The sequence below is a fragment of the Canis aureus genome, chromosome 22, assembly GCF_053574225.1.
Source record: "Canis aureus isolate CA01 chromosome 22, VMU_Caureus_v.1.0, whole genome shotgun sequence".
Classification (NCBI taxonomy): domain Eukaryota; kingdom Metazoa; phylum Chordata; class Mammalia; order Carnivora; family Canidae; genus Canis; species Canis aureus.
The window spans coordinates 19441842-19454611 of record NC_135632.1 but is presented as its reverse complement, the minus strand read 5'-3'; the positions used below and the strand labels follow the sequence as shown (position 1 = coordinate 19454611).

Genomic DNA, 12770 nt, shown 5'->3' with positions numbered 1-12770 from the left:
TATTTCAGTTTGCATTTCCCTGGTGACATATGATGTAGGGCATCTTTTCATATGCTTGTTTGCCACTATATATCTTCTTTGGTGAGATATCTGTTAAGGTCTTTGGCCTATTTCTTATTTGAGTTGTTTGTTTTCTTACCATTGCATTTTAAGAATTCTCTGTATATTTTGGATAACAGTCCTTTATCAGATGTGTCTTTTGCATGTATTTTGTCCCAGTCTGTGGCTTGTCTTCTAATTCTTTTGATGTTGCCTTTTGCTGAGCAGAAGTTTTTAATCTTGATGAAGTTCAGCTTATCAATTATTTATTTCATAGATTTATCTTTGCTGTTGTATCTAAAAAGATGTCACTATACCCAAGTCATCTAGGTTTTTTTCCTCTATTATCATCTAGGAGTTATATAGTTTTGCATTTCACATTTAGGTCTGTGATCCATGTTGAGTTAATTTTTTATGAGGGATGTAAGATCTATAGTTTTTTGGTTGTGTTTTGTTTTGTTTTGTTTGCCTATAGATGTCCAGTTGTTCCAGAACCATTTATTGAAAGACTATCTTTTCTCTATTTTACCACCTTTCCTCCTTTGTCAGAGAACAGTTGACTATATTTATGAGATTTTATTTCTGGACTCTCTATTCCATTGACCTGTCTGTTCTTTTGCCAAGTATCACACTATCTTGATACTGTAACTTAATGGTAAGTCTTGAAGTCAGGTAGCATCAGTCCACCAACTTTGTTCTTCTCCTTTAATATTGTGCTGGCTATTCTGGGTCTTTTGTTTCTCCATATAAACTTTATTCTTTTTATTGAAGTATAATTAACATTTAGTGTTTCTGGTGTACAATATAATGATTCAACAATTCTGCACATTACTCAATGCTTTTTTTTTTTTTAAGATTTTATTTATTCATGAGAGACACACAGAGAGAAAGAGAGAAAGGCAGAGACATAGGCAGAGGGAGAAGCAGGCTCCATGTAGGGAGCCCGATGTAGAACTTGATCCTGGGACTCCAGGATCACACCTGGGCTGAAGGCAGGCAATAAACCACTAAGCCACCCAGGGATCCCCTACTCAATGCTTATTAAGGAAATGTACTCTTGATCCCTTTTATCTATTTCATCCCTCCATCACCTTGCTTCTCCATATACACTTTAGATCATTTTTGTTGGGATCCCTGGGTGGCTCAGCGGTTTAGCACCTGCCTTCGGCCCAGGGCGCGATCCTGGAGTCCTGGGATCGAGTCCCACGTCGGGCTCCCTGCATGTAGCCTGCTTCTCCCTCTGCCTGTGTCTCTGCCTCTCTCTCTCTCTCTCTTTCTCTATGTCTATCATGAATAAATAAATAAAATCTTTAAAAAAAAAAAGAATCATTTTGTTGATGTCCATAAAATAACTTGCTGGGACTTTTATTTGAATGGCATTATCAATAAATCAAGTGGGAAGAACTGACATCTTGATGATACTGAGTTTTCTTATCCATGAACATGGACTGTCTTTCCATTTATGTAGTTCTTATCTGATTGCTTTCATCAGAGTTTTGTAGTTTTCTTCATATAGATCTTATAAAAATGACTTTTCAAAGTAACATTTTATTCATGATTCTTCCCTTCTTGACCCTTTTTACAGAGTTCTAGGTGCAGCTATTAGATATTTAGACCAAAGAGGTTTCCTGATTATGCTTTCTCATTCTTCACTTTCACTACTTTTATAAACTGCATGAATATCTGTAATATAGTATTTTAGGGATCATGACCAGTCTTATTTTACTCTCCCAAAATGAAGTATTCTTCTTCACATTTTCACTTAGTTATAGGACATTTGCTGTTGTTTGTACTGTTAGATCTTTGCAAAAATCAGAAATTATTTTCCTTTCTCACTCTTGCAGTTAAGGTTAAGTTAAGGTGTGCCACCAACTGGTAGTGCTATGTCAGGCCTTAACTATCAGATTAACCTGTGGTTATTCCATTCCTTTTTTTTTTTTTTAACTTTTTTTTTTTAAGATTTTATTTATTTATTCACAAGAGACACAGAGAGAGAGAGACAGGCAGAGACACAGGCAGAGGGAGAGGCAGGCTCCATGCAGGGAGCCTGACATGGGACTCGATCCCAGGTCTCCAGGATCATGCCTGGACTGAAGGCAGCACTAAGCCACTGAGCCACCTGGGCTGCCTTTTTTTTTTTTTTTTTTTTTAATGTAGGCTCTATACCCAGAATGGAGATTGACACAGGACTTACGAGATCAAACCCTGAGATCAAGAGTCAGACACTAAACCAACTGAGCCACCCAGGCACCCCTTCCATTCCTTTTTTAATACTAACAACACAATTCCTTCTAAATATGAGCAATTACCAATGTTGGTAATAAGAGGGACTACAATACCTAGTATAAGATACTTCAGAATCAGTAACCTGGTTGCAGGCAAAACCCTATCCCCCTAAAATGGAGGACAAGAACTACTCAGACAGGTAAGAAAGAAAATTCATAAGTAGAGGGCTAAAACTAGTGTGGAAAGGAACTAGGGATTCTTATATATTCCTTAAGTTAGAGAATAAAATATCAGTAGAACAATCATTTGCTTACTCCAAGTTTCTTGGTGTCCTTGGAATTTCCACCTCATTGCTTCATCTGGCATGAAGCCTGCCCAAATTTAGGGAGTCCTCTTTGATAGGATAGATACAAAACAAAATATTGTTTCTATATAAACAGGAAAAAAAAACCAGTATCTATGTTTTTGCAAAAAAAATGCACACATGGCAATAAATAAGAAACAAATTAAATTATAACAAATAGCACAAAATAATTTATGATGAAAAGCAACAAATATTATAACCCTTCTTTTTTAAAGATTTTTTTAAATTTATTCATGAGAGACATAGGCAGAGGGAGAAGCAGGCTCACCACCCAAATCCTGCTGTGGGACTTGATCCCAGGACCCCAGGATCATGCCCTGAGCTAAAGGCAGATGCTCAACCAGTGAGCTGCCCAGGAGTCCCTATTATAACCCTTTCTACTTCTTGGATCAATCCCCAGGAGGAATCTCTTTCACATGTTTTTGTTTGATTGTGATTACTTAAATATTTCTAAATATGTTTATAATAGCTTTATGCAATATCTAATAACTCCCTGCTATAAAAGGTAAGGATTATGCTAACATCCACTTCAACATTTAACAATTACATTCATTTAACTATTTTGTTGGTTATCTTTGTAACTTTTAATAATATAATGTAAAACTCTAAATAATATTTCAACCTTAGATAGAAAGTATTTCAACTCTCCAATTTTACTACTGCCATTCTTCCTTCTCACCTTCCACTCACCTCCCTTAAACATAGTAAGTCTTTTCTATTCTGTCCTTTGGTTGACTCAAAGTTAACAGCCAACTTCCAGGCTAAGAAGAGTGTCAAGATTACATTTTCTTCTCCACAACACTTCTGTCAGAACCAATAGAAAGTCATCAAAGGAGAATGTGCAGAACATGAAGATCAAATGGATTCTCTTTCCTTATCATCAACTGCCCAAATATTTATGCTTCATATTTGGGCCACAGACTGCTTATATGGCTTTATTTTTCCTAGAGTTTCAAATTGCCTTTCTTTTCCTCACTGTGTATTTTACCTAATTTATCATATCAAGTTTTTTCATTTGCTTTACTCTTTTACAGAAGAGTCTCTTTCTTTTCTTTTTTTTTAATTTTTATTTATTTATGATTGTCAGAGAGAGAGAGAGGGAGAGAGAGAGAGGCAGAGAGACAGGCAGAGGGAGAAGCAGGCTCCATGCACTGGGAGCCCGACGTGGGACTCGATCCCGGGTCTCCAGGATCGCGCCCTAGGCCAAAGGCAGGCGCCAAACCGCTGCGCCACCCAGGGATCCTCGAGTCTCTTTCTTTTGTCCCTGGTGTTTGCCCCTAATCACCTAATGAAACTTTGGCCTTCTGCCTCCACTTAACCTCATTGTTCTTTAACCCTGCTACCGACCTTTACTTCTCTTTACCCTGCTCCACAGTTGGAGCCACTCTTTTTCTAGAAACCATGTCTACTTTTTTGGTTTATCTTCTTGGTTTTTTTTGAAAATATTGTCAATAAGTAGTTTATGGAAGAGTGGGAGGAAACCTTTCAGATTTTTTAAAAGATTATTTATTTTAGAGAGAGAGAAAGCATGCAGGGCAGGGGCAGGGGCAGAGGGAGAGAGTCTTAAGCACACTCCTGGCTGAGTACATAGCCTGCCTTGGGGCTTGATCCCATGACCCTAAAATCACAACCTGAGCTGTAACCAAGAGTTGGACACTGACTGTACCACTCAGGTGCCCCACTTTCAGTTTTTTAATATTTGAAAGCATTTTTATTCAGCTAAGTCTATATAGCTGATTTACTTTCCCTAAGAACTCTGAAGGCATTGTCTGATGTATTCTAGTATTCAGTGGTATTAATACATTAGATGGAAGTATAGTCTTATTCTTAATAAATGACTAGTTTCTTATTTCTTTCATCATCATCAGAAGTTTATACATGTTTAATTTACTTTATTAGCTCTAAATCATCTCCTGGTTAAAATATTTTATGAAAACAGGGGCTTCTGGGTGGCTCAGTTGATTAGGTGTCTGACTCTTGATTTTGACTCCAGTCATGATCTCAGGGTCATTGTGATGAGGGTATACGCCTTTCCTTTTCCCTTGACATCTTATTTCCCCTTTCCAGAGGCAATCACTGTTATCCATTTCCAGAAGCCTTTGGACTTTCTCTTTAATCTGAGGGTTATGACATTTCTAGGGATAAAAATTTAATAGCAAGCTATTAGGATCAGAATTGCAGATTTTTCTTTCCGAATCAATGTAAGCAATCAATGACTACAAATATCTTCTGTTAATGACACCTTTGTAGACATTTATTGAGCACCTACTAGTATATATGGCAAATAGTTGATACGTTTTTTTGTTTGTGTTTTGAATTTTTTGTTTGCTTAGGTTTGGTTTGGTTTAGTTTGGTTAGAGCTTTATTGAGGTGTGACAACATGTAATAAACTGCACAAATTCAAGGTATATGATTTAATGGGCTATGACACATATATAAATCCATAGAACCATCACCACAATCAGAATAATCAATATACTCATCAACTCCAAAAGTTCCGTCATAGCCCTTTGTAATTTATTTTCCCCTGCCCCACTTATTCATCCCATCCCCAGGCAGCCACTATTCTGCTTTCTGTCTACTGGTTTGCTTTCTATCACTATAAGTTATTTGCATTTTCTGGAATTTTATATAAATGGAATAATAGGTACTCATTTTTGTTTTATTTCTTTACTCAGCATAATTGAGATTCAACCATGTTGTTGCATTTATCAATCATTCATTCCATTTTAGTGCTGCTATAGTATTGCATTGTATGATTATATTATAATTTATCCACTTATCTGCTGATGGATATTTTGTACATACTTTTTGCTGAAAACTCAGACATTGTGATTATGTTTCACTGGATTTGGTCTTTAGGGAGACTATAAAAAGGCTGTAGAGCAAGGGCCAGTAATTCAAATGCCTGCAGGAGCCAGGCAGATAACATAAGTAAGTAGAGGGAAGAGGGAAACTCAGTGTAATAAAAGCAACAGTTTAAGCCTTATGATGAATGACAAACTGACACTTGGCCCCCGTGTTGGGAGGGGTGGAGATTGTGACTTATGGAGGAGTTGGAGCCCAGTTGAAAGCAGGTAGCTGCTTCTCAGAGCCAGCTGATTGTTGCAATGTTGTCCAATGTTGCCAGGTTTTCTTTATTCTTCTTTTTTCTTGTCCTTAGGGACAGTCACAAATCCAGATTTTGTGTAAAGTTTCATGATTTTTTGTTTAATCTTTAAAATGGCCCTATTTTCTTCCCTTCCCAAATATGGAAACAAATGAGAAATAAGATTCAGTAATCAAACAGAAGAAAATTAAAATACTGGCTTGACTAAAAATCCTAACATTTGTTTAAATGGGTATTGAATATATTTTTATTCACTGTATTATTCTCTCTCCTTTTGGTCATGTTTGAAATTTTCATAATACAATTTATAAAAATCAGCTTGGATAAAGTCAATTAGAGAAAGAGGTTTGGTTTGGCCAGTGGGCTTGCTATTGGTCTCCTCACTACAACCCACATCTGAATACATTACCTAGTTCCAAAGGGAGAACTGGACAACCTCAGGCCTTCCCATGGAATTCAGGCCTGCTCTATACATTTATAACACTAAAGAACACAGAATTTGTTGAATCCTACTGACAAGCCAGAGGATAAAGAAAGAGAGAAAGAGTGCGACAAAGAGAGAAACAGAGAAAGCCTAGAAAGGGTTTAGTCTTTCAAGCTTAAACCCTTCTCATAATCTCATCCATCAGAGAAATCATCCCCACTTCTGTGGGGAGTAACTGAGTAGTACTTCTCATTCTTTTTCTTCATGGAGAATGGAAATTCTTTCCCGTCTATGAAAACAGAGGGAGTGAGAGATTTAAACGCTTCACCCCTGTGATGAACATTGTGATGCACTGCCCAGATTCCCCTACAATAAGGACTTGTTGTCTGAGTATACTGAATGTACTGTTGGCAGTCTTTGGTATCTTCAGGATTGCTACAATTGCAGAAAGCTACATTACTCAAGTTTAGGCCCTTCCCAGGGTGTCCCACATTCAATTACTGAACAAAGTTGGGGCATAAGAGCCTGACCATCTTAGCCAATCTGGGACAACTCTGAAGGTCAAGTCTAATCTCCCAAACTTCCTATGGAACCTGCATACAAGTCCTTTTCTCCCTTTGCTCATTCCTGTTTCTTTCCCCTCCCTTCTATAACTATTAATTACAAGGGCATTCCCTAACAAATATTGAGCCTGTTAAATTGTATCTCATAGTCTCTTCCCTGAGAACTCAAGCAATGACAGTTGGTGCCAGGACTGAGATCTTAAAAAACAGGCACTCAGATGGGGTTTCAGAGCTTGATCATTACCTGCTAATGGTAATGACAGGTACCTGTCAATAAGGACCCTTATCATAAGATTACAGTTCACTTGTGAAACTTTCATGGGTGTTGAATCAGGTTAGTATACCAGTGGAAGGGTAAGTATTTCAGAAATATAGGGAAAATAGCAACTATAAGGACAATGAAATTGAGTAGTGCTATGTATCCCCCCAAATTTATATGTTGAAGTCATAATCCCTAATGTGATTGTATCTGGAGATAAAACTTTTAAGAGGTAATTAAGGCTAGGGGCACCTGAATGGCACAGTTAGTTAAGCCTCCAGATCTTGGTTTCAGCTCAGGTTATGATCTCAGGGTCATAAGATTAAGCCCTGCTTCAGGCTCCATGCTCAGCTCAGAGTCTGCCTGAATTTCTCTCTCCCTCTCCCTATGCCCTTTCCTCCATGTTCTCTCTCTCTCTCTCTCTCTCTCAAATAAACACATCTTTTTTAAGAAGAGGTAATCAAGGCTAAATGAAGTCATGGGTAGGATCCTCATCTGATAGGATTAATGATCTTATAAGAAGAGAAATAGAGATCTCTTTCTCTTCCTCTCCCTCCATTCTTTCCTTCCCCTCTTCCTTTCTCTCTCTTTTCCTCTCTCTCCCTCTTGCTTCCTCTCTCCCTCTCTCTCCATGCATGCCAAAGAAAAGGCCACTGTGAGGACATTTGAGAAGGTAGGTATCTGCCTGCCAAGAAGAGAGCTCTAACCAGCAGGTACCTTGATCTCCGACTTCCCAGAGCTGTAAGAAATAAATTTGTTCAAGCCATTTATCTACGGTATTTTGTTATAGTAGCCCAAGCTGACTAAAACAGGTGGCTGTTCCTTAGCCAGATTGATGCGCTAGAAAAAGACAGTGAAAAGCTAAGAGTGATTAATCATCAATTGAAAGTTAAAAATAAAGACAACAGTCTTTTCAATAGCATACAAAGTGGCTCTCATCTCCTGAAGTGGGAGACTAAAGTAAGCTGAAGAATAAACTCAGTCATAGTGGCTAAGCTCCAAAGATTAAATTTCTAATCAAGACAAGTGTACTAAGCCAAGGTCAAGGCCCTGGTTGAGGGGAAAAATGAGACTTAACACATTAGATGAGGATATTCCTAAAAGTAGCTCAAAGTTCTCTATTAAGACCTATCTCTTCCCCATTGTTCAGAGATGATGCAGAGACCTCTTCCCCTCAAGACAACAAATTACCTCCCTCAAAAAGATTTACTCTCAGGATGTCTCCTGTCCAGTGGCTCTTAATGATGTTCAGTCTCAATGTGCTGGATATGATAATGGATAAAAGGAACTACCCCAAAGGAACTTGAGTATCTAGTCAGGTTGAACTGAGATTGTATGTGTAGGATTGACTTTTGAAGGTACTTGATGAAAATGTAAAGAACATAAGGTAGATAACAGAGAAACTAGACTTGGGAGCACTTTCCCAGTACTCAAGATTTAACATCATAAATAGAACCACAGGAGACCATGTGAATTTGCTATTAGGATGGTTTCTAGAAACATGGAAAAAGTGATGGCCCCATAGGGGTTTATGCCATGAGGTTAAAATGCCAGAGTTGCCATGGCAAACAGTGGAAGAAAGATTGAAAAGATTAGACAATTGGTAATGCTGGAGACCATATATTATGTAAAAATGAAAAATCTGCCAGATGCTTCACTTACAGAAGGTCAGGAGGCTACGCCATATGTCAAGGACATAAGAAATGTACTGCTGTGAGGGGCACCTGTCTAATTAAGAGGCTTAGTGGTGACTTTCTATAGGCCAGGTCTGAAAGTAAAGGAAGCCATTAAAGAACTGCGTTTATTGATAGCAATAGGTATAATAGGACCTCAAAATTATAGAGGCTGGATTGTGGTGTTTAGTTGTCAGAAGCCAAGGTGGACAATTATTGTAATATAAAATCAGAGGAGCAGTCAGGGGGAAGTGATCCATAAAGAATTATAAAGATAATAAATAGAACATGGTGTCCCTAGGGAAAAAAAATAGATGGTTAGCCAATGAGGGTATTACTTAGTTTGTATAATCAGATGAATTAAAAAATATATTACCAGGAGTCTGAGTCAGTCACCCCAATTAACATCACAATTCCTTGCCAAGTTTTAAAATGTGAATCTGTTTTTAGACCTGGAGCCTATTAACTCAAGAAGAAAGCATGTCCCCATGAGGAAGGAACCTGCAACACTATGGCAAATGTACACAGTAATGATTTCCTCAGTATTTCCCCAAAGATTGTTCTAAAACCTTTGTACCTAAGGCCATTTACTCAGAGAACTGTGCATTGGGAAAATGGGAATATGTAAATATTTCAAGGACTGTGATCACAGATTCTGAATTGACTTTGATCCTTGGAGACCCAAAGAATCACCATGGTCCCCTTCTTTGAGTAGGTGCATATGGGGGTCAGGTAATAAATGAAATCCTATCCAAAGTCCAGGTTACAGTAGGCCCACTGGTCTGTAGACCCACATGTTAGTTATTTCTTCTCAAATATATAATCAGAATATGTATACTTCATAGGTAACACAGACCTCTCATTGAGTCCTTGGCCTATGAAGTAATAGCTGCCATAATGGGGAAGGCCAAATGGAAGACTCTGAAACTGCCCCCTCCCCTAGCCAAAACACAAATAAAAAACAGCATTGCTGGGGGGAATGGTGGAAAATAGTGCTACTTTTAAAGAGCTAAAGGAATAAAGGTGGTGAATCCCCATCATACCTCCATTTTGCTCACTGGTCTGGTCCCTGCAAAAATCATTGATTCTGAAGAAAGACATGGGATGTGGTGTCATTGCCAGAACAGAGTAACATGGACACAGACACATGATATGTGACTTTTAATCTGACAAATATGTTCTTTTCCATCTATCTAAGAAAGGAGAATCAGAAATAATTTGCATTAAAGCAGGCAAGACAGCAGAAGAGTAGGGGACCCTGTTTCATCTGATCCCCTGAATTCAGCTAGATATCTATCAAATCATTCTAAACACCTGTGAATTCAACCTGAGATGTAAGAATTGCTGAAATTCTACAAAGCAACCATTTTTCATAAGGTAGGAAGTGTGGAAAAGCGAATTTGAGGAGATATATTGGAAGATAAACACTGGGGGAAGGTAGGAAGCCTCTGAAAGTCGACTATCAGAAAGTGATATAGCCCCTGAACACAAAATCAGTACTTTTAGAATGTTATTCCAGTAAGAGATGTCCCTGCCTGAAGGGGCTCAGGTGGGAAAGTGGGACAAAATTCTAGGTAAGATAGTGTGGACTCAGTATCCCCAGGGTCAGAAAGAATGGGGGGTGCCTGGGCCGGCAGAGTTCCCAAGTACTGGAGCAGGGAAACTACCTGTAGCTAGCCCGGGGGGTGGGCCCTTAGTTCAATTTGGCATAAACCTCGGAAATGCGCATCATTGGTGGACTGCCCTCCTTGGAGGGCCTTGCTAGCCACAGGCCTCCAGCCACCCACCTCCCTCCTCCCAGAACGATCCACCAGGGCACACACACAGCAGGAGTGTGAAGAGTTTGGTGCACAAAAAGTAAAGACTGCTTTTCCCTGAGGGTTCACTGAAGAGTGGGGGCTGAGATCTTTCAGCTTCGGGTCTGGAGATTGGGATGCCACCATTTTTATTTTCATCCTCTGAAGTGGCATAGGAAAGCCTTCAGGGAAGGAAAGCCACATAGAGCAACCGGAAGTAGCTTACACTGGCCCCTGACAACTCCGCCCTGGCAAAGACACCGGAGAATCCGTGCAACAGGCCCCTCCCAGAGAAGACCAGCTGGAACATCAGGCTAATACCAAGTCTACAGAGCATACAGAACTGCAAAACTCCAGCACTTGGGGAAAATAGAATTCAAGGTTTTTTCCCATAATTCTTGTATGTTTCGTTTGAAATATTCCTTTTCTTTTTTTCCTTTTTACCTTGTTTCTTATTTTATCAATGCTTTGTTTTAAAGTCTTTTTTTAATTTTTATATTTACATTTTATAGATATACTCTTCATTTTTGGCTTCCTTTCACTGCATTCAATTTTATTTCTTTTTTTTAATTTTTATTTATTTATGATAGTCACAGAGAGAGAGAGAGGCAGAGACATAGGCAAAGGGAGAAGCAGGCTCCATGCACCGGGAGCCCAACGTGGGATTCAATCCCAGGTCTCCAGGATCACGCCCTGGGCCAAAGGCAGGCGCCAAACCGCTGCACCACCCAGGGTTCCTCAATTTTATTTCTGTATATATGTAACTTTTTCTTTCTTTACAATTGTGGGGTCAAGTGTCTACTAACGAAGGGACCAAAATACACCCAGGACCAAGTGCATTACTCAGTTCTGAATATCTGTTTTATTATATTCTTTCTCTTTCCCTTTTTTTTTCTTTCTTTCTTGGCTTCTGACCTATTCTGACTTGATTAGTGTATATCTCTCTGGGGTTGTAGCTGATATCTTTATTTTTAATTTTTTCTTTTTTATTCTCTTGCTTATCTGCTCTTCTCTGGACAAAATGACTAGAAGGAGGAATTCACCACAATACTTTCTTCCATAGATTTAATCAATATGTGTATAAGTAAAATGTCAGACCTGGAATTCAGAATAACAATTATGAAGACACTAGCTGGGCTTGAAAAAAGCATAAAGGACACTAGAGAATCGCTTAGTGCAGAAATAAAAGAACTAAAATCTAATTAAGCTGAAATTTAAAATGATTTAACTGAGATGCAGTCTAAAATGGACACTCTAACAGCTAGGGTAAATGAGGCAGAAGAGAGAATCAGTTACATAGAAGACAAAATGTTGGAATGTAAGGAAGCTGAGGAAAACAGAGAAAAACAACTAAGGGATCATGAGGGGAGGCTTAGAGAAATCAGTCATACAATAAAGCAAATCAGTATTAGATTGACTGGGGTCCCCGAGGAACAGAAAAGAGAGAGAGAGGGATAGAAGGTATATTAGAGCAAATCATAGCTGAGACCTTCCCTAATCTGTGGGAGGAAACAGGCATCAAGGCCAGGAGGCACAGAGAACCCCCCTCAAAATCAACAAAAATACATCAAACCCTTGGCATATAATACTGAAGCTTGCAAATTTCAGAGATAGATAAAGAGAAAAATCCTGAAAGCAACTTGAGACAAGAAATTCTTAATCTACAAGGATAGGACCATTAGACTGGCAACATACCTATCCACAGAGACCTGGCAGGCCAGAAAGGGCTGGCATGATATATCCAGGGTACTACATGAGAAAAAAATGCAGCCAAGAATACTTCATCCAGCAAGGCTGTCATTCAGAATGGAAGGAGAGATAAAGAGCTTCCAAGATAAGTAGAAACTTAAGGAATTTGTGATCTCTAAACCAGCCCTGCAAAAACAATATTAAAGGGGATCTTGTAAGCGAAGAGAGAGCCCAAAAGTAACATAAACCAGAAAGGAACAGAGACAATCTACAGAAATAGTAACTTTACAAGTAATAAAATGGCACTAGATTCATATCTTTCAATGGTTACTCTGAATGTAAACGGGCTAAATGCTCCAAACAAAAGACACAGGGTATAAGATTAGATAAAAAAACAAGACCCATTCATATGCTGTCTACAAGAGACTCATTTTAGAGCCAGAGACACCTCCAGATTGAACATAAGTGGGTAGAGAACCATGTGACGTGCTAATGGACATCAAAAGAAAGCTGGAGTAGCAAACCCTATATCAGATAAATTAGATTTTATTTTATTTTTTTTAAGATTTTATTTATTTATTCATGAGAGACACAGACAGAGAGAGAGAGGCAGAGACACAGGCAGAGG

The 12770-nt window shown here is 38.7% G+C and overlaps 1 protein-coding gene across 16 annotated transcripts in view; it reads right to left on the bottom strand.

The window, feature by feature from the left end:
* The window catches only part of LOC144293845 (uncharacterized), a 115138-nt gene that overhangs the window by 4105 nt on the left and 98263 nt on the right, over positions 1 to 12770 (bottom strand). For 2 of the 16 annotated variants that reach the window (XR_013361159.1, XR_013361164.1), the window contains one exon: positions 2580 to 2693. The exons of the other annotated variants lie outside the window; for them this stretch is intronic. The gene's annotated coding sequence lies outside the window, so the exon portion shown is untranslated. The remainder of the gene's footprint in view (positions 1 to 2579; positions 2694 to 12770) is intronic. 16 annotated transcript variants of the gene reach the window in all.